Source organism: Erinaceus europaeus, chromosome 18, assembly GCF_950295315.1.
Source record: "Erinaceus europaeus chromosome 18, mEriEur2.1, whole genome shotgun sequence".
In the NCBI taxonomy this organism is placed as follows: domain Eukaryota; kingdom Metazoa; phylum Chordata; class Mammalia; order Eulipotyphla; family Erinaceidae; genus Erinaceus; species Erinaceus europaeus.
Window position 1 is genome coordinate 32,249,661 of NC_080179.1, and position 23,311 is coordinate 32,272,971.

The 23,311-nt window shown below is 40.9% G+C and overlaps 1 pseudogene; it reads left to right on the plus strand.

Moving 5' to 3' along the window:
- Positions 1-20,584: 20,584 nt before the first annotated feature.
- LOC103114151 (X-ray repair cross-complementing protein 6-like) lies at positions 20,585-22,885 on the plus strand (annotated as a pseudogene).
- Positions 22,886-23,311: the final 426 nt, after the last annotated feature.

The following is a 23,311-nucleotide window of genomic DNA, read 5'->3' on the forward strand; positions in this document are numbered from 1 at the left end:
TAGCGTGGGGGTGCCTCTTCCCGGGCGTGTACTCTCTGGGTTGGAGACAACTTGACTGGAGCCAGCCTGGGCTGCTACTCAATCAGCGATGCAGGAGACAGAGTCTTGAACTCATGGTGCAAGATAATGCAATGTCTTTATTGACCACAGAGACAACACTTTTATAGGATAGAACTGGAAGTGGCAAGTCGGAAACGGAAATGGCTAGTAAAGGGGGTGGAGAAAGGCAGAAGTAGACTGGGAAGGTGGAAACTTCCTTAGCAACTGTTTCGAGGGTTTTAACTGGTGGGATTAGTGTTACCCTGCAGGCAGGGAGGGTCTCAAGGTAGAAAGAAGATAGATCAAAGGAATGGAATGGGTGGGGATCTTTCAGGCAAAACTGATTATGTAAATAGGCCATAGTATCAGGAATGCAGGGTGGAGCAGGGGGAGCTGGCTTAATTCCTGACATCTCCCCCTTTTTATCTAATGACCATAGTAGTATCAGGAATGTGGGGTGCTTTGTGAGGCAGGGAGTCTGATAGGACAAGGCACACCTCTGGGGTTACTACTCTCCCTCCTTGCTCAAACTCTTGGTAGAGAGAGAGACTGACAGGAAAGACACACTCCTCAGGTCAAGCCCTGCCAAACTCAACCACATCCTCACAATTTTCCGACATCTCCCTATTTCTTTTTATCTAATGGCCATATTTAAATGGGTCAGTGTCTGTAAAAGACTCCTTTTCTGTCAGAGGAATAGCAGTGTAGGGGTGAACAGAAACCTTTTGGGCAGAAACCTGAATGATATCGTGAACTGGAATAAGACAGAGAGTGATAAGTAAGAGTAGCAAGGGCCAGCATGAGGCCAAGAGGAGGCCTGGCAGGCTGAGAGGGCAGGGGCTGCCTGATGGGTGGCAGGGAGCGCTGCCTGATAGGAGGAGGAGTGAGGGCTTGATAGGCCAACGGGTGAGAGGGGTGATCTGGCATTGCAGAGTCCTGAGACAGCTGTGAAGTCCATGGACTGCTACAGTCAGTCCTTGAGAAGTCCAGCAGTGTAAAGGGAGTGTCCAAGAGCTCCACCAGCAAGTCCAATAGAAGTGTCAGTCCAATGCCAATGAACAAGGGAAGAAACACCATACATCTTATTTTGATGGGGGAAGACAGCCACCAGAATTTTGCTTTTCTGTAGAGCGTGAGCTGAAACCATCAAAAGGTGACAGGTGAAGCAGAAAGGGCAGACAGTGATGGGTGAGAGAAAGGCAGTAGGAAAGTTTTGTCCTTGGACTCTGTGAGTCAGGTTCTCAGATTGTGCCAGGTCACATCGTGGGTTTCTGGGGCATTGTCATGCCATCTTGTGGGTGATGTCAGAGGTCAGGGGTTCAGATGGTTTCAGGGTTTCCATATGAGCAGTTGGTTCTTCATGTGAAGGCTTGACATAGCTGTAATCATTTTACTTGTGAGTATAAAACTTGTAACAAGTTATAAGTTTACTATAATTGATAACTGGATGATTAGAATTGGTTTAAATACCTTTATAACCAAATTTTGTTAAAGTATATTGATTTTTAACTAATTTTTACTTTAAACTTTAAACAAACTCAGGGTACTTAGAGAGTTAACACACATTAGTGACAATGTTTCTTAGAACATTTACAATGCCAGGTTGATGCCAGATTTGTTGTGGATTAATTTCCACAAGATCAGTTCACAGGACATTTTTGGGGGCCCTCCAAAAATGTCCTGTGTAGAGAATTTGTATTTTAATTTTGGAGATGATGCATTGTCATGTTAAATATTTAGACTCTTACCTTAAATACTCAGTTACTTTAGCAAATTAATTTTACCTTTATAAGAATCATGTTGAAAATGCCTTCGTTTAACTTTGCCTGGTAAGAATGTAGCTTCAAAGTTACACTTTTAACCTTGAAGTTAATGTTTACCAAACTTCAAACACACATATAAACATGTAGTCTATAACACACAAGAGGAGAAAAACTTTTGTTGCAAAGACATATCCTGTACTGTCTTAGTTGAACCATTTTTACTTACACAGTTTTCAAGACTAAACGTTTCACATTTATTCCAAGATGTAAAAAAAAAAAAAAAATCAAAAGAGGAAAAACCAAAAGTTTTTAGGACTGTTTTTGGATGTCTCCAGAAACCTCTGCCACATCTGGCGTTTCCATATAAGGTCAATTAAGTTTCAGAGTACTCTGAGAAAAATGGGTCCTACAAAAAATTCAGTCATTCAACTCATTCACTTACAAAACATATCTGGAAGCAGAGGGGGCAGACAGCAAGCTTAAGATATTCAGAGAGAATAATGGGGGAGAGAGAAGCAGTAGGGAGGTTTTGTTTTTTGGGCTTTCTAAACCAGGTTTTCCAGGTCCCATCATGTCACATTCTGGGTCCTGGAGTGTGTCTTGCACCTAATCCTCTTGCAATGTTTCTTGTTCTTCAGGGATAGCTGTGGCAAATGCTAGAAGAAGAAGGGATAGCTGTGCCATCTTGAGGGCATTGCTGGACATGGCAGGCAGGAAGCCAGACAGGTTTTGAGTAATACTGTGGAAACACAAATGAAAAACCCCTTCCCATGGTCAATAGGGGGTCATCCCTTTCCAAATTTCATAGAGTGGGTCTTTCCATTTGACTTAATAGCTGGGAGGTTGGATGGTGTTTGCCAGTGAAGAATAATAGGAGGTTGGTTCGAATTTTTGTAAATATTAAAGAGGTTTAATGTAGTTAAGGCTTTTGCCAGCTGGATATTGGGGGTATATTCCCCCTTTTTCTTTATTTAATTGAGCCTTAAGGGTTTGATGAGCACTCTCAACAATGCCTTGTCCCTGAGGGTTATAGGGAATGCCTGTAGTGTGAGTAATGTTCCAGAGGGAACAAAAGTCTTTAAATTGTTTGCTGGTAAAAGCATTTACATTGTTTTAAGTTGAAGAGGTATGCCCATTACAACAAAACAGGAGAGCATATGGCTTATAAGCTTTTTTGAGCTTTCTCCCATCTGAGCTGCAGCCCACACAAACTTAGAGAAGGTATCAGTTGAGACAAACACATATTTTTGTTTGCCAAAGTTGGGTAAGTGGGTGAAATCAATTTGCCAAAGAGCATTGGCTTTTAAGCCATGGGTGTTAACCCCAAGACCCATCTTGGATAGAGCTAGAAGTAATTATGTTAAATGAGCTAAATCAGAAAGACAAAGATGAGTATGGGATGATGCCACTCATAAACAGAAGTTGAGAAACAATAACAGAAAGGGAAACTCAAAGCAGGATTTGACTGAATTTGGAGTAGGGCACCAAAGTAAAAACCCTGGGATGAGGGTGAGGGTGATTGTGACTGTTCAGACCAGAGGGAAGTGGGATAAAACAAAAATTAAAAAAAAAAAAAAAAGAGCAAAGGAGGAGTAACTTTGAAGAATGAAAGTCAAAACAAAAAAATCTTTATAGAACTGAAAAAAGTTTCATGCACGTATCAACAGTGAAAGAAGTTCCTTTTAGTAGTTTTTAAAAATAAGCAAGGAGCTTAGAATCAGTACTCATAGTCTCAAGGCATATGTCAAAGTACAATGCCACAAAATAGATATGATGGGATGCTTACTCAGATTTCCACTTATCAAGTTCTTAAGATATAGCAGAGGTTGTGAGAAAAATGCACAGGTGTTTGTAAATCCCCAGTCTGGCTTGTGGAGAACACTTGACTTAGGATAAAGAAGTCAACATAAAATTGGGAAAGTTCCCTACATCCTGCTTGATTAAAACAAAGGAAAACACTTCTTAATTACACATGCCAACATTTTCAGGAGTGACAAAAGAACAATAGCTCCTTGGGCATCTGTTTCCAGTCCAATTCTGGCAGGAGCAGAGGTACCAAAGACTTCATTTGTCTGCATAACAGTTCCATCTCTCAGAAGGCAGAAGAACCAGTGAGAAAAGCAACTGCTTTGAAGTGAATTCTGATCAGTATAAAAGGAACTCGTTGGCAATGTGGAAATGACAAGAATCTCAAGAGAAAGGGTTTATATGTCATCTCTGCTCCCTCAACTCCCAAAGCTCTTTATTTAGATAATTCTCTTATTACTTTTCTTTGTAATATTGTCAATTGTATTTCTCTTTCTATCCACAAAAAAGTCCCTTAAGGACTGAAAGCATATCATGCCATCTTTGTGTCTTCTAATGTCTGTGCAGTAGCTTTAAAGTGTGCAAAGAAAAAAAAAGTAATCAAACATATCCAGAATTAGAATATAATGAACACAGTAATTAGCATAATTTCCACAGTTATAAAGTGCCTTCGAATTTCCTGTATGTAATCAATATCCCATCCCTTACCCTAACCTGTTAGTCAAACTGATCCTTTAGCCTTGTCCATACTACCCCACCTCCCTACCCCCAACCTCATTTTTTTGCTTTATATGGGAGTCTGCACTGGGAAGGAAGGTGCTCTTCCTACTTTCCCCAGAAGAAGATAAAACCCATAAGTCAAGAAACAGAAGTCATGGGAGTCGAGCAGTAGTGCAACGGGTTAAGCGCATGTAGCACAAAACTCAAGGACTGGTTAGGATCCTGGTTCAAGCCCCCAGCTACCCACCTGCAGGGGAGTCATTTCATAGGCAGTGAAGCAGGTCTGCAGGTATCTCTCTCTCTTCTTCTCTATCTCCACCTTCTCTCTCAATTTCTGTCTCTATCCAATAACAAATAAATAAAAATAAAAGAACATTAGTTGTTGACACAAAAAAAAGAAAGAAAGAGAGAAAGAAAGAAAGGAAGAAAGAAAGAAAAAAGAAACAGAAGTCATTCAAGATAAGAGCTCTCTATAAAAATAAAGCCTTTTGTGATGCCATTAATTTGCCTGCAGGAAATGTGCTTACATCCCTGTGGATGTGACATGGCAAAAGTGAAGCACAGTTTAAACTGGGATAATATGGAAGTGAAATTCAGAAAGATACAAGAAAATGAGAGGATAGCAAAAAGAAGAGAAGAAACAAACTTGGGAAGGTAAAGAGGTTGTAAAATGAATATAAGGAAGAAAAGATAAAATGAACTCCAGACTGACATTACTCTCCCAAAGCTTTCCTCTGAGAGCCCAGTAGAACTGCTGACCTCTTACAAACTCTCAGCCACCACCTCCAGTGTATATTAAACGAGCAGTAGCTACAAGATTGTTCACCCAGTAGATCTCTGCTTTAAAGTACTCACTTTACCATGCACAGTTGACAGGGTTTAAGTCCCAGGCATCACTTAGGAGACAATGCATGGCACCGAGCTCAATTAATGGCAGAGCAGTGGAATTGTGCAGATCCATGACTCAGAGGCAAACATGCACATGCACACATGATTAATAAAACATATTTCTGAGATGTTAGCAGTAATTTGCCATTTTGGAGGCCACAAATCCAACACTCTAAGCTACTACACCCCAGAACAGTAAACTGCTTATATTCCTAGGTATTTTTCCAGTGCATTCTAGACAACCTGTTCCACCATGTCCGAATTTGAAGCTAACTCCAAATTCAAGTGAAACATCTGGATGTGGAGCTAACTCTAACTTCAAGTGAACCATCTGAATTTGGAACTAACTCCAAATACAAGTGAACCGTCTCACTGCCATGAGCTAATTTGGAAGTCTCTAAAAGTGACTTTTGAGAAAAGAAACAACAACAAAAAGACCTGTTGCATTTCATGGGCCTAGGGAAATAATGGAGATCTATTTTCTACTCTTCCCAATATTGTCAACTCTGCCAATTTTGTTTGCTTCTACCGCCTAACATTCTACAACACCCTACTATAGGCTGGATCAGGGAAGAGAGTAGTTCCCAAATATAGAAAAGGGGTATAAATATTTTTTACTGTAAACCCCACTGATTTGATGTGATCTGGGGCCCATATTTAGCTTATGTCTATGTGACCTCTGCATCTCTGTAGATCTAAGCTCACATTCTGTTGTCGTGAGTAGGAACATTTCAAGCTGCCTGAATATCAACCTATCTTCCTCAGATGTAGCACAGAGTATGTTCTCCATCCTCCCTTTAGAGGATGGAACATTCTCTACCGTTGTTGATCCAAGTTGAGGGCAAGGTCCTACAGGGGCCCACAAAGGGGTCTGTTTTGTTGTTCCTGATAGAGATGACTGGTAACAATGGGAAGAGGGACTTATTTGAGGACTAGGCCCATTATGTCTGTTTGGGACTCTCAGGATTCTTCAAATAGGGCCCTAGTTGATGGGGTGGCCTTATAAGGACTAGAGAATCATCATTAAAGTATGCCAGTCTCTTGCCCTTATTCAACTTTTGCAGTCCTTGCAAAGGTTAGCTTCGGAATGAGTGAGAGAACTGTAATAGGAAGTAGGTGAGGAGGGTATCTAAGTCTAATTAGATACTATTTCTTTAGGAACTTTATACTGACTCACTGCAGACTATTGTGTATTTTTGCCTTCAGGTACATATTTTGCCCTAATTTAAGGATACATGTAAGCATACACTCTATCTCATGGGGCCTGGTCTATATCCAGGTTTTGGCACATTGTTAGGAAGTAAACCACCTGGAATGGAATTAGAGAATACTATGAAAGGAAAGGTCTCACCCAAGTAATGAGGGTGAAGGGTTAACATTACACACCTGACGTCTCTGGACACAGTCTGAAGTGAAGCATGCTGAGGTGGCATTCCTTGCATTGATTAGGTTGGGATCAGTGGATGCAATATCATTTGGTATGAATTGAGAGAAGTATGCAGGAAAGTGAGCCCCACCCTACAGGTTCCAGGACTGGGGGAAATATAGGTTCTATAAAGGAAGCGGGAGGTTCCTGCTGTCTTAGGGTTAAGAAGACAATAGATAGTTATTGCTGTAATCACATTATTTAGCAACTTTGAAAATCCCTTTGTTAGGATTTGCTGTATCATACACAACATCGCCATAATTTATGTCCTTTGACATTATTTGTATATAGCTGTGCCAACAGTTGCTTCTGTTCTCCCTGGTCTAGGTTTGTAAGAGAGTCAACATATCAAAGACTCAGCCTATGTATTAAAAAGACTCTGTGCTTTAAAAAGGTTGATACACACAATCAAATTTCCCCTATCATATTAATTAGTGATTTATATGACTACACTTTACTAGGAGTGTACATAAACACCATTCCCACCACCAAAAGACTCATCGCACCCACCCACCCCCACCCCTCACTGGCCCAGGAAGCCGCTTGTCTACCCCTCACTTCAGGGTTTTTACTTTGGTGCCCTACTTTCAATTTAGTCAGATCCTGCTTTTAGTTTCCCTTTCTGATCTTCTTTCTCAACTTCTGTTGATGAGTGGGATCATCCCATACTCATCTTTATCTTTCTAACTTAGCTCACTGAACATAATTCCTTCTAACTCTGTCCAAGATGGGTCAGAGAAGGTGGGTTCATTGTTCTTGATAGCTGTATAGTATTCCATTGTGTATATATACCACAGCTTTCTCAGCCACTCATCTGTTGTTGGGCACCTGGGTTGCTTCCAGGTTTTAGCAATTTGAATTGTGTTGCTATGAACATAGGTACACACATATCTTTTTAGTTGGGTGTTATGGAATCCTTGGGGTATGTCCCCAGGAGAGGAATTACTGGGTTATATGGAAGGTCCATATCAAACCTTGTGAGAGTTCTCCAGACCAATTTACATTCACACCAGCAGTGCAGAAGCTGTTTCCTGAAGGTTTTATAGAATTAATTTTTGAAGCATTCTGGTCCAGGACTTTTGTTGTTGGGAAGATTCTTAATAACGGTTTTGATTTCTTTGTCTGTGATTGGTGCGTTTAGGTTTTGTAGTTCTTCTTGGTTCAGTTTTGGAAGGACATATGTTTCTAGGAATTGTCTATTTCTTCCAGATTCTCTAGCTTGGTGGCGTATAGTTCTTTGTAGAAGTTTTGCATGATATTCTGGATTTCTGTGGTGTCAGTTGTGATATTTCCTCTATCATTTACAATTCTATTAATTTGAGTCTTCTCCCTTTTTTGTTTAGTGAGTCTGGCTAGGGGTTTGTCAGTCTTGTTTAATTTTTCAAAGAACCAACGTTTGGCTTCATTGATCTTTTGTATGTTTCTCTTATTTTCTTTTTTTTATTAAATTTTTATTATTATTATCTTTATTGGTTAGAAACAGCTAGAAACTGAGAGGGAAGGAGGAGATAGAGAGACACCTGCAGCCCTGCTTCACCACTTGCAAAGCTTTCCCCCTGCAGGTCAGGGGTTTGAACGTGGGTTCTTTCTCACTCTAACATGTCGCTCAACCAGGTGCACCACCACCTGGCCCCGTTTTTCTTATTTTCGATGTTGTTTATTTCTGTTCTAATTTTAGTGACTTCTGCCCTTTTGGTTGCTTTACGGTTCCTTTGTTCCTCTTCCTCTAAGTCCTTAAGGCATGCAGTAAGGTAATTTATTTTTAGCTTTTTCTTGTTCTCCAATATGTGATTGTATGGCTATGAGTTTCCCTCTCAGTACTGCTTTAGCTGTGTCCCAAATATTTTGATAGCTTGTGTCTTAATTTTCATTTGTTTCTGCTTGAGTGCCTCTCTGACCCAGCGGTTCTTAAGCAATATGTTGTTGAGTTTCTAAATTCTGTGACTTAGTAATTTTCTGTTTGTTGTTGAATGTTAGCTTTACTCCACTGTCATCTGAGAAGATACATGGGATGATTTCAATGCTCTTGAATTTGTTGATACTGTCTTTGTGGCCTAACATGTGGTCTGTCCTTGAGGATGTGCTATGTGGATTTGAAAAGAATGTGTATTCCAGTTTTTTTGGGGTGAAAAACTCTGAAAATGTCCAGGACATAGTCTGTCCATTTCTTCATTTAATTCTCTTGTTTCTTTGTTAATTCTTTGCTTCCTTAATCTGTCTAAGTGTTAGAGTGGGCTGTTAAAGTCTCCCACTATTATTGTATTACTACTGATGTATTATTGGAGTTCTTTCAGTAGGTGTTTGATGTACTTAGATGGTCCCTCATTGGGTGCAAAAATGTTAATAATTGTTAAATCTTCTTGGTTGATTGATTCTTTAATCATTATGTAATGGCCTTGCCTATCTTTTATTACTTTATTTAATTTAAAGTCTATGGAATCGGAGATGAGAATGGCTGTTCCTGCCTTCTTTTGTGGTCCATTAGCCTATATGATAATTTTCCATCCTTTCACTTTAAATCTGTGTTTTTCTTGTTTGGTCGTGTGGGATTTTTTCAAGCAGCATATGGTTGGGTTGTGTTTTCTGATCCATCCTCCCACTCTGTACCTTTTAATAGATGAGTCCAAGGCATTGACATTTATTGATATTATGGATTTAATGTATTGTAGTGTCATTATTCAACAATTTTTATTTGCTCTGATATATGGCAAGTATTATAGTGATGTTCTTGTTTATAAGAGGTCTTTTTTTTTTTACTAATTTATAAAAAGGAGACATTAACAAAACCGTAGGATAAGAGGGGTACAACTCCACACAGTTCTCGCCACCAGAACTCCATATCCCATCCCCTCCCCTGATAGCTTTCCTATTCTTTATCCCTCTGAGATTATGGACCCAAGGTCATTGTGGGATGCAGAAGGTGTAAGGTCTGCCTTCTGTAATTGCTTCCTGGCTAAACATGGACATTGAATACTCCCAGACTGCTTATAAGAGGTCTTTTAGTATGTGTTTCATGGCAGGTTTGGTGATGGTTGCCTCCTTAACCTGTTGTCTGTCTGAGAAGGTTTTAATGCCTCCATCAAGTTTGAAAGAAAGTCTAGCAGGATATATTACCCTTTGTTGAAACACTTTTTCATTGAGGGCTCCATAGGTATCTTTCCATTCTCTTCTGGCTTTTAGAGTTTGAGTAGAGAAGTCTTCTGATAGTCTTAAGGGTTTTCCCCTATATGTGAATTTTTGTTTTTCTCTTGCAGCCTTTAGGATCCTTTCTTTATGCTTACTTCTTTTCATTGTAACTATGATGTGTCTTGGTGTCTTCAGGTCTCGGTTGATTCTGTTTGGGACTCTCTGGGCCTCTTGAATCTTAATGTACTTCCTGTAGTTTAGGTATGAGAAGTTTTCTTCTGTTATTTCCTCTAAAATGTTTACTTCCCCTTCCTCTCTTTCTTCCTCTGGTAGGCCAGTTATACAAATGTTACTTCTTTTGAGATCATCCCATATGTCTCTTTTGTTGTTTTCAGTGTCTCTAAATCTCTTTGTTAGCTCTTTTACCTCTTTTTTTAGTTTTCTCTAGCTCATCCTCTGTCTGGATAATTCTGTTTTCTGTTTCTGTTAATCTGCTTTACCTTCCCTCAGCTTCTTTCTTTAGCTCAGTTATAGTATTAACTTGTTCTGCTAATTGGCCTGTTAGTCAGCTATTTCAGCTGTCATTTCTCTAATTACCTCGAGGTAGCTTGTATTTTCTTTGAGAGTCTCATCCATTGTTTCCCTATTTCTGATAGCCTTTTCCTCCATAGTTGTCTTCATATCTGTGATTATTAGGTTTATTATTGCTTGCATACTTTTCTTATCTATGGTTACTTCTGACTGATTTGGAGTTTCTCCTGGGCTTCTGTCCTGATTCATTGTGGTAGCAGTTTTATTTGCTCTTAATTTAACCCTTTTTTTAAAATGTGGTTTTTATTTTTCTGTTCTGTCATTCTTCAGTTGTTGTGTTTTGTGTACAAGCCACACTATACTAAAGACCTTTATGAAAAATGCAGTCATGGGAGTCGGGATGTAGCGCAGCAGGTTAAGCGCAGGTGGCACAAAGCACAAGGACCGGCATAAGGATCCCAGTTCGAACCCCGGCTCCCCACCTGCAGGGGAGTCGCTTCACAGGCGGTGAAGTAGGTCTGCAGGTGTCTATCTTTCTCTCCTCCTCTCTGTATTCCCCTCCTCTCTCCATTTCTCTCTGTCCTATCCAACAATGACAACAACAATAATAACTACAACAATAAAACAACAAGGGCAACAAAAGGGAATAAATAAATAAAATAAATATTTTTTAAAAAAGAAAAATGCAGTCACTAACTTCAGAAATAACAACAATAATAACTGAAGCAAGGATTCATGCAGTTAAACCAGTACCAGTTAGCCAAACAACACGTCCAGTCCAAGAAAAAATAACAACCAAATCCAAAAGAAAAAGAAAGAGAAAGGAAAAAAGGGAAAGCAAGAATAGACAACTACGCAAATATACTGTTTACCATAAATTTTAGGGATAGAAAGAGGATAAAGGGAAGTAAATAAAACAGATACACATGCACACACACACACACACACACACACACACACACACTCCACTCTGATTCAGATTTATTCTCCAAAATAGTTCACAAGTGAGTATCAGTGAATTAAGACATCAAAAGAAGGTGGAAGGAAGAAAGAATAATAAAAAAGGAAAAGCAGTGAAAGGAAAGAGTTTTTTTTTTTTTTAATTATCTAGGAGGAGGGGAAAAGGAGAGTTGATGGAATAGGTAGAGAGAAACAAGTTCCACTTATAATGGATAGGACACCTAGTCACCTAGCAATGGGAAAAAACCCAATAGTTAATTTTGGTCCACCTGAAGAAGGAGGAGGGAAAAGGGACACATGTATATAATAATAGTAATAATAAAATAAAATAGAGTAAAAAAAAACCTAACAGTCAGTCTGCAGCTTGGACTGCTCTGGATTGACTGCAGGTAGCCTTAGCAAAGACAGCAAATTGTAAGAAGTATCCAAAAATAAACAAACAAAAAACCTCCAGGTATTCTTTCCCAGGCAGGTATGAGGCTCTGATTAGTCAGGTATTTTGTCACTCAAATAGATCTCCAGCCACTTAGAGAGAGAGAGAGAGAGAGAGAAGTTAAACAAAAAGGAAAAGGCTTGGAATGACACTCCTGGTGAGCCAGGAATCTTGGTAAAGAAAATAGCTCAGCAAGAAGCCTGCTAAAAGGGGCTGTCCAGCCCCTGGGGGCTGGTTCTGGGGTAGGGGGGAGGAGTGAGCTCAGAAATAATCCAAAGATTTCTTTTCTTTGTCTCCCTGGCCTCTGTCAGCTCAAGAGTGAGTTATGGACTCTGTTTTGGTGTCACCCTGACCAGCCCTTGTTCACCCTCCTACAGCTATCCCAGTATCTTACCCTATCCAGAGAATCCCAGGTCACAAGCTGCTGCTTTTTTGGAGCTCACGGCCGCCCCTCTTCTCAAGTTGCCATCTTGGCTTTGCCCCAGTGCAATCATTTTCTTTCCCTGTCTTCTCTTTCTTCCTTTATCTCCCTTTCTCTGAATGAAAAAGTCCACTTGAGAGTAGTGAAATTCCACATGCACAAAGTTACAGCTCTAAATATTAAAAAAGTTAAAAGTTTCGGATATAAAGTAGAAGTATATAAGGGATCAATTACAACAGATACAACATCAATAAGAGCCAACTGTGAGCAAGTACATGCCAAAAAAGTTGGATAGCATAGAAGAAAAGGATAAATTTCTAGGTACATAAGACCTTACAAGGCTGAATCATGAAGAAATAACATATCACAATAGACAAATTACAAGTAAGAAAGGGGGACTGAATTAACAATCAGAAAATAGTCCAGGACTAGATGGTTTCAGTGTTTAATTAAATATCCACATTGCTTAGTATCTGTCTCAAACTCTTTCAAAAAATTCAGCAGGAAGGAATCCTTTCAAACTCATTTTATGATAGCAACAGGACTTTGGTACCCAAACCAAATCTTTAAACTTTAGAGTATCACAGTAGAATGTGAAAAGAGAGAGAGTGAGAGAGAGATAACAAGAAAGTAATAAACAAATATTTTGAAGAACAAAGATGCCATCCTCCTCAACAAAGCATTAGTAAAACAAATGTGTCAATACATTGAAAGAATCAAGAGATATTAATTCTAGAAATGTCCAATATATGTGTAAATTACCTACTGTGATATATCACATTAATAAAGAAAAAACTCATATAATCAATTCAACGTATGAATTATTTTACCAAATTCAACATATATTTATGGTAAAATAATCCAAAAGGTATAGACAAAATATACCTCAACATAATGAAGTCTATAGAGGGCTACCAGTGGCACACCTGGTCAAGTGCACACATTACTATGTACAAGGACCAGGATTTGATCCCCCTCCCCCCCATGGGGGAGATGCATCAGGAACAGTGAAGCAAGTGCTTATGCAGGTGTCTGTCTCTCTTCTCTATCTACCCCTCCCCTTTTAGTTTCTCTCTGTCCTATCAAATAAAGGGAAAAAAAGGAGGGGCCAGGTGGTGGCATACCTAATTAAATGTTTACATTACAGAGCATAAGGACCCAGGTTCAAGACCCTGGCCTCCACCTGTAGGAGGGAAGCTTCATGAGTGGTGAAGTAGGGCTGCAGGTATCTCTCTGTCTTTCTCTATCTCCCCCCTTGAATTCTCTCTGTCTATATCCAATATAAAAATAAACGTTTTAAAAAAGAAAGAAATTAGCATTTAAAATAAAAGGGAAAAATGTTCAACAGGAGTGGCGGATTCATGGTGCAGGTACTGAGCCCCAGGGATAACCCTGGTGGTAATAAACAATAATAAAATAAAAATGAAGACCACATATACTATAACCCCACAACTAATGTGATATTCAATAGTGAAAAGCTGAATCCTTTTTGCTTCAAGATTCGGAGGAAGCCTTCATCTTAAATCCTGTCCTGTCCACTTTATCCAGTGTAATATTAGAAGCAGTAGATACAATGACTAGAGAGAGAGAGAGAGCAAGAAAGAGAGAGTAGGCATCCAACTTGTAAAGGAAAAAGCAAAACTATATTTTTAGATGTCACATTATATACAGTAACTTCTAAATATTCAACCAAAATATTAGAATAAATTAATTCAACAAATTTTCAGGATAAGACTGGAGAGAGATAATTTACTGAGTAGGGTTCATGACTCAGGTTTGAGCCCTGACACCACATGGGAGGTGCAGTAGTACCAAGAAGTTCCAGTGTCGTAGAATCTCACCCTTTTTGTTTGTCTCTCTATGAATGAAAAAGAAGCACAGAGCAGTGAAACTGCACAAACGTGAGGCACAGGCTCAGAAAAAAACAAAAAGTAGTATAAGTTACTAGACAGAAGGGTTGACAAGATAGCTCACTAGGGAAGATGCCTGTGTCCCCTAACACCAAAGCACTGGGAAACTTTTGGTTCTATAAAACTTTTGGTTCTTTTCCTCTTTCTGTCTCTCTGTTTTGTTTGTCTGAGTAGTCAGCTATGAGTGCGGAAGCCCTGACACTAAGGAAGAGATATAAAGGGCAGCACAGTACTGTGCACTAAAGATGTTTTTCTCTCATGATCACAGGGATTCTGGGAGCTGTGACTGACTTTCCAGCATGAGACAGCTTCATACTACATATGTTCACTAAGAAAAGTACCCTTTCTCCTGAATGCATATGTTTTTCATGCCATTATGAAGAAGAGGAAGAGGAAGAAGAAGAGGAAGAAGAAGAAGAAGAGGAAGAAGAAGAAGAAGAAGAAGAAGAAGAAGAAGAAGAAGAAGAAGAAGAAGAAGAAGAAGGAGAAGAACTTCAACTGAGCCATAAGTCACACCATACTGATGCAAACAAGAGTGAAGACAAGGGCTCTCAGGAGAGTCCAGCTCCCATGGGAAGGGGAGCTGCAGGCATAGGGTACAATCATGGAGAGCTATACTGACTGCCCCCTAGAAAAAGAACTGCCCTCTCTCCACCTGAAGAAAAGGAACCAGGCTTGGTTAAGTAGGTTGCAGCACACTTTTGGGATGCTATAGTGCCCTGAAGCTGTGATGCTATTTTCCTGCCTTTCATGGACACCATTTAAGGAAGTGACCAGGCCGCTTTTATCCATCCCACCTTTTACCCCCTAAGTGCATCTACTGGCCCCCAGTCATCAGTCTCATTTATTAGCTTCACTTCCTCTGGGAGGACAATGGCTATTGAAGGTCTCTCAGTCCTTCAAAACCCAAAGCACAGTAGTAAAATGTGGAGAGGTAAAGTATCACTTTCAGACAGATAACCTGACATAGTGGGATGATCTAGTTTACCTCTGGGTATTATTTTAAAGTTGACACAGAAGGGAACCTGACATCATCCTCTTTTATAATACGTAGAAGTTGAGACCATGTCTTGATCTTAATGTGGTCCTTTCCTTTCCCCAGACTCATTCCAGCATCCCAAGCAGAGTTATTTACACACATAGGTCCATCACTTAACCAAACACTAACTTTATAGGATTGGGAAAAGACGGTACCTATTTTATAGAACTCTATACTGCCATCTGCTAGAATAGATGTAAAAACCATCAGAATGGCTGTGCATATCTACACAAAACTTCTATGGGAGCCCCCACATGCTGCAGTTTATTTGTCTGATAGGTAAATAAAATTCAGTGCTTATAGTTGAATGTTAGGTTTGCTAGTAATCTCAGACTCTTGACATGGGGTTACAAAAAATGCTAACAAAAATCAAACACATAAATTAACATTAATTTTTATTATCTTTATTTATTTATTAGATAAAGACAGAAATTGAGAGATATAGGTGTGGTAGAGAGGCAGGGAGACAGAGAGACACCTACAACTGCGGGGCTAGCTTCGAGGGCTGGAGAGAGATGACCAGGGACTCATGGCTGAGCTGAGAAGCAGTGCAATGTTTATTGATAAAAGAATCTGCATTTATAGTTTCCAGGAAGGAAGTGGTAGGGTGGAAAACAGGATGTGACTAGGAGAGGGGGTGGAGTGGAATAAGAGCTTGAACCAGTAGGATTAAACCAGTGCCCTGCAGGCAGGGCGGGTCTCAGGTAAAACAGTGATTATGTAAATAGACCACAGCATTAAGCAATGCAAGCAAACCTAATGTGATGATCAAAACAGAAGGTCTTAGAAGCAGAATTAGAAGCATACCAACATTTCCCCCTTTCTTTTTAACTAATGGCCATAGTATCAGGAGTGTGGGGTGAACAGAAACCTATATCATGCAGGCGTTTTCAAAAGAACTGGCACAAGACAGGGAGAAACAAGTAGAAGAGCAGCAAGAACCAGTGTCATGCCAAGGGGAGGCCTGAAGGGGCGTTTCCTGCCTCAAAGGGCAGAGCCTAGTAGGCGAAAAGGTATTTCCTGTCTCTGGGGGCATCTCTTGCCTCTGGGGGTGTTTCATGCCTCAAAGGGCATTTCCTGACTCTGGAGGCAGGACCTAGTAAGGGGGGGTTTCCTGACTTTGTCAGCCAACAATTTAAAGATTTTTCCCTTTATAACATCACCCATGCCACAGAAATCCCTTACAACCCCCAAAGATAAATGGTTGTTGAGAAGGCCCACCAAATGCCTAGGCCCAATTAAGTAAAGAAAGAAATAAGGGGCGATACATCCCCCCAATATTCAGTTGGCTAAGGCACCAAACCTCTTTTTCTATAAAAAATTTGAATCAGATGCCCTGCTAACCATGGGACACAGATTTGTTTGTGTTTCTTTCACAGGAATCCCGGGAAAAACCACTGCACACTCTGTCATCGCCCACTAGACATCATGAGTACAGTGGCACACCCCCCGAAACCCATGATATGACTGACAATCTGAAGAACCTGATTCACAGACTCCAAGGACAGAACTTTCTTACTGCCTGTCTGCCCTCCCTGCTTCTGCTTTGCCTGTCACATTTTGGTGGTTCCAGCTCACTCTCTACAGAAAAGTGGAATTCCAGTGGCTGACCCTCCCCATCAAGATAGACCTGCAGTGTTTCATCCCCTGGTAGTCTACTTTGGACTGAGACTTCTATCGGACTTGCTGGTACATCCCTTGGACACTTTACATAATTTTATGCCAGTCCCTGTTCAGGGCGCCATTATGTCGGACTAGCTTCGTGGGCAGGAGACAGACGACCAGAGACTCATGGCTGAGCTGTATGCAGTATCTCTTTATTCATGTGGAATGCAGCACAATCTAAGCCATCTAAACTATACTCTAATCACAATCCTATATATTTGCCAAGTAGGGTGGAAACTTGATGTGACATAGAGAGGGTGGAGCGAAAAGTGACTGGTGCAAATCAGGGTATACTACGAGAGGGGGCGGAGCAAAAAGACATCATGAACCAGTGGGGATTAAACCAATGCTCTGCAGACAGGGTAGTGCTTAGTTAACAGTGGTTATGTAAATAGAATACAGTGTTAAGCAGGGGGGATTAAACCAATGAAACAGAAGGGGTCTTAGAAGCATACCAAAAAATTTACAGCAGCTTCCTTCCCTTCACGCTGCAGTAATTCATGGACTTTGCAGTGTGTTGCCTTGGGGACTATACAATAGCTCCTCCACTTGGCAGGCCATGCCTTTCCTCCTGAAGGCCCTTCCCTTTGAGGCAGGAAACACCCCCTCTTCTCCCCCCCCCCCCGTTATTAGGCCCTGGCCCCAGAGACAGGAGATGCTCCCAGGGACAAGAAACACCCCCTTGCCCAACAGCCTTCCCTTGGCATCACATTGACTCTTGATGTTTCCCTACTTGTCCCTTCCTGGTTTGTTATATCATTCAGGTTTATGCCCAAAAGGTTTCTGCTCACCCCTACACTTCTTTGTCATAGATGGAGTCTTTTACGGACATTGACCCATTTTAATGTGATGACTAGACAGAAAGATAAGGGAAAGATGTAATAATTGTGAGGAGATGGTAGAGCCTGGCAGAGTTTAACCTATGAGATGAGTCCCTCCAGGTAAGTCTCTGTCTCTACAGAGGGGTTGAGCACAGGGGGGACACATAAATCTCACAAGATTATTGGCTATGTAAGTCTTCCCTCCCCCACAAAAATACCCTACATCTTCCCACCTGAGCATGGCATTCCTTAAAAAACATTTAAGCCTGCTCCACTCTAAATTTCCTATACTGTGGCCATTATATAAAAGGAAAGGGGGAGATGTTGGGAAATTGTGCAGATGCAGTCACATCCACCATGTTGCCCCCTCAGGGTATTGTCAATTCCCTGCGAGAGTTGATACAATAATCCCAGAGTGCCTTGTTTACTCCTCCCCCTTCCCGAAAGATCTGTAATCCTATCCCGGAGTGCCTTGTTTCCTAGCCAATCATGTCCCGACTTGTCACTTCCGGAATTTCTCCCATAAAATCCCTTCTTTTTCCGCCCCTCACTCTCTTAGCCCCTTCACCTCTGGATGCAGAGGGTTGCTGTGTGTAGTGGGAGGTGGCCATTTTGCTAGCTCCACGTGGCTCAACCGCTGCGCTCTCACCCAACTCTGAGGTGCCCAAGTGAATAAAGATTTGTGTTCCCTCAGCTTTGCTGGCTTCTCTCTCCCCCACATCGCAGCCTGATATACAACTTTTCTTTATCATTCATGAAACCTCCCCCCTGCAGGTGGGGACTGGGGCTTCAAACACAGGTCCTTGTGTATTGTAATGTGTATTCAATCAGGTATGCCACCATCTGGCCCCCTAAATTAACATTAATTAATCCCTTTGGGCAGAAGACCTACCAACTTATTATTTCAGTTCTCATCAACCAGAAATTGTCAGCATAAGAGACAGACTTAATTGAATAGTGTAGTCAGGAGAGTATTTTAATTTTGCCATAGTTTAGTGATTTTTTTTTCCATACAGAACTAGAAGGCTGCCAGTTGACAAAGTATAGTAGATAAGAAATCAAAACACATTCTTCCATTTGTTCACAGTGTGGGACTGGATGGAGGGGCCTGATTGTGTGTTAAGCGACAATTCATAAGTTCCTGCAGCATATTTTTGACTGAGGGAAGCTCACCACAAACAAGAGCTGAGTCCAGTGGAATACACATTTCTCTGATTTGTCTGTCTACAGTAAATTTCTCCCCTGTAATTTAAAAAAATGGTTGAGTGCAGTGCAAGATATTCATACTGTTTCTATGGACCTGAGTGCAGTTAATAGTTCACTGAAACTTTCTCATGCAGTTCACAGTGCCAAATACCATGACTTACCTGATGATTACTTCTTTACTTCTTTGTTAAATTATTTATAACCCTGTAAGTAGATGAAATTCATTTTCTATATTCAGCACAGTGACCTTTGTGAGCTGGAAAGTCTGTTTGCTGATCTAGTTCACACTTTTTAAATGTTTATATTACAGAAAGCTGATATTTGGGAGTAATCATCAAATAGGTTTGCTTCGCTATGGTTTCCACTTAGGTTTAGTCAAAGCAAGTTCCCTGAAGATAGATGGAGGGAGGATGGATTAAAGTTTATTTCCGGGCTTCCTCCCTAAGGCATTAACATTGTGTCTGTCACGGGTTGAGTTATATGCCCTCATCCTAAACTCATATATTGAAGTACTGATCCCCACTATATCAGCATGTGACTTCATTTGGAAAGAGGGCCTTTAAAAAAATAACTAGGAGACGAGGAGATGGCTAACCTAATAGAGCGTTCACTTAAACATGTGTGAGGACCCAGATTTGAGTGCTCTGTGGAAGCACCTATTCAGGCGAAGCTTCATGAATGGTGGAGTAGTACTATAGTCTAAGTCTCTTTCTCTCTCTCTGTTTGCTTCTTATCCCATTATATATATATGAATAAGAATAAGAGTCCATCATAGTTAAGAAACCAAGTAGGTGTGCAGTCCAGCAATAACCTTGGCTGCAACAACAGGTGAACCCTAATATAATAGAACCTTACCTTTTTTTTCTTTATCTTCTTTTTTGGTTATTGACAAAAATTGAGAGGGAGGGGATGATAGAGAGGGAGAGAGAGAGAGATGTACAGTTGTGCATTACCACTTATAAAGCCCCCCCCCCCCCCGGGACTGGGTGCTCAGACATGCACTAATGCACTCAGTCAGCTAGGCCACCTTCAGACCCCTTACAACTTGACTTCTATGGAAAAAGACTTCTATGGAAAAAGACAATCGACATACATACATGTATAAATAGAAGATGGTATTAAGACAGAAGACAACCATTTATAATCCAAGGAGATAGCCTTGAGAGGAAACTAACTTTCAATGTTTTAATCTTGGACTTTTAGCTTATGAAATGTTAAAAAACAAACAAATGTCTCCTGCTTAAGCCATTCATCATGTACTCTGCTATGGCATACTCAACAATTAAAGGATCCCTATCTAAACCACAGGTAAAGCCCATACTCACACTCCTAGAGTTACAACTCTGCTTCTGGGTTTAGGTCAGAACCACCTTCCAGAACTCTAGATTATGAATAGGTAGTAAAAGTTCTGGGCTACTGATTTCCCTATCAAGTCTGGTTTCTTTTTATTAATCACTTTTATCTGAATACTTTCAATTACAACTCAATGCTGTGCCTACTCAAGATACTCAGATCTTCCCTTGACCTAGCTTGGGCAGAGGTCAATCGAGACACTGTAGATTTATGAGAAACTTTTACTACTCCCTTAACTACATAAAACAATGAAAATTAGAGGCATTATAATTAAGAATAATACAAGAAATAACCTCTGTGTGTGTGTGTGTCAGAGTAACCTACCTACATGACAAGAAAAAAAAAACATTTAATTATAGAGCATCTGGTCTTCATTATCTGAGCTCCTTTCTCCTCACCATGTGAGTCTCCTTTCTCTCTCCTTAAAAATATGGGTCCCGGGATCTGGTCTGTGCACCTAAGTGAGCAGTACCCAACATGTCAGGGTGGGAATCTTACTACAAAAACTAGGGCGATGAAGAGGAAGAACAAGAGGAGGGCGTTGAAGCAGATGGAGACCATAAGTACTCAGGAAGAGATTGATTTTTTTGGTTGATGCTTCCAGAGCTATGTTTGACTCTCAAGGTGAAGATGGTTTGACACCTTTTGACATGAGCATACAGTGCATTCAGAGTGTGTACACCAATAAGATCATAAGCAGTGACTGAGATCTTTTGGCAGTAGTATTCTATGGAACTGAAAAGGACAAAAATTCTGTGAATTTCAAAAATATTTATGTCTTACAGGAGTTGGATAATCCAGGTGCTAAACGAGTGCTAGAGCTTGACCAGTTTAAAGGGCAGCAGGGGAAAAAACATTTCCAAAACCTTCTTGGCCTTGGAGCTGACTACTCCTCAGTGAAGTGCTGTGGGTCTGTGCCAACCTCTTTAGCAACGTCCAGTTCAAAATGAGTCATAAGAGGATCATGCTGTTCACGAAAGAAGACGACCCTCATGCCAATGACAGTGCCAAAGCCAGTAGGGCCAGGACCAAAGCCGGGGATCTGCGTGACACAGGTATCTTCCTTGACTTGATGCACTTGAAGAAAGATGGGGGCTTCGACATATCCTTATTCTACAGAGATATCATCAGCATAGCAGAGGATGAGGACCTCAAGGAATCAAGCAAGTTAGAAGACTTGTTGAGGAAGGTTCGTGCCAAAGAGACCAGGAAACGTGTGCTCTGCAGGTTGAAGTTTAAGCTCAGCAAAGATATAGCACTCAGTGTTGGCGTTTATAATATGGTCCAGAAAGCGTTCAAACCCCCCTCCTATAAGGCTTTATCGGGAAACCAATGAGCCAGTGAAAACCAAGACACGGACATTTAATGTGAACACAGGCAGTTTGCTTTTGCCTAGAGACACAAAGAGGTCTCAGATTTATGGGAGTTGTCAGATTGTACTGGAGAAAGAGGAAACAGAAGGACTAAAACGGTTTGATGAACCAGGTTTGGTTCTCATCGGTTTCAAACCCATGACAATGCTGAAGAGGCATCATTACCTGAGGCCCTCCCTGTTTATATACCCTGAGGAGTCCATGATCAATGGAAGTTCAACTCTCTTCAATGCTCTACTCACCAAGTGTCTGGAGAAGGAAGTCATGGCAGTGTGCAGATACACACCTTGTCAGAATATTCCTCCTTATTTTGTGGCTTTGATGCCACAGGAAGAGGAGGTAGATGACCAGAAAGTCCAAGTGACCCCCCCCCCCCCCAGGTTTCCACCTTGTCTTCTTACCCTATGCTGATGATAAACGGAAGGTGCCTTTTACTGAAAAGGTCATGGCGAACCCAGAACAGGTAAACAAGATGAAGGCTATTGTTCAGAAGCTCCGCTTTAAATACAGAAGTGACAGCTTTGAGAACCCAGTGCTGCAGCAGCACTATAGGAACCTGGAGGCCTTGGCTTTGAATTTGATAGAGCCGGAACAAGCAGAGGATCTGACATTGCCCAAGACTGAAGCTATGGATAAAAGACTGGGCTCCCTGGTAGATGAGTTCAAGAAGCTTGTCTTCCCACCAGATTATAATCCTGAGGGGAAAGCTGCTAAGCGAAAATAAGATGGTGATGGTTCTGAAAGCAAGAAGCCCAAAGTAGAAATATCTGAAGAGGAGCTGAAGGCCCATGTCAGCAGGGGCACACTAGGGAAGCTCACTGTGCCCACGCTGAAGGAAGCCTGCAGGATGTGTGGGCTGAAAGGTGGACTGAAGAAGCAGGAGCTGCTGGATGTGCTGAATAGGCACTTTCAAGAGTGACTGAGGCCACCAGAGCTAGCCTAGCCCCCTTCCACATGGTAGGAGGCTGTCTGGTTTCTCATCCAGTTAAAACATGTTTCTTGGGAGTTGCACAGCAGGTTAAGCGCACATGGCACAAAGTGCAAGGACTGCTTTAAGGATTCTGGTTCGAGCCCCCGGATCCCCACCTGCAGAGGAGTCGCTTCACAGGCGGTGAAGCAGGTCACAGGTGTCTTTCTCTCCCTGTCTTCCCCACCCCTCTCCATTTCTCTCTGTCCTAACAGTGACATCATCAACAACAATAATAGCTACAACAATAAAAAAACCAAGGGCAACAAAAGGGAAAATTAAAAAAAAAAGTTTCTTCTGCACAAGGGAGTCTGCCTTGGCAAAAACCAGGGAGTTTACGTTTATGAGACTGATGCCATGAAAACGGTAGTTTTTCCAATTTGGTGTGCCTTACTTTACTTCTGAATAAAGAACCCTAACTTTGTACTATAAAAAAAATATGGGTCCCAATCCCATTCTTTAATTTTAGACTATATATATTTCCCCCATTTTACACTATTGCCTTTAGAATTTAAGTGTATGTAGACTGTCCATATTTATTACATATACATAATTAAATTTGTTCTCTTCTCCTACAAATCTGTCAGATGTTAATTTGATCAGCTAGCCTGAGAAGAACACACATGGGAAGGGAAAATCTTCCTTCCCTTATCACCCATTAGTTTCACAGGGAAATAATTACAGGAATCTAGGCTAATCCACTACTTTCCCTCATAATTTGCCTAAATTTTCCTAAAATGTAATCATATGTAATGCAGAAGCAAAATGGAATGATTCTTCAGATGAGAACACTTCTGCCATTTCACTATCTTCTGAAGATTTTTATGGCGACAAGCAGCTATTAGAATATGCAGACTAGTAGTT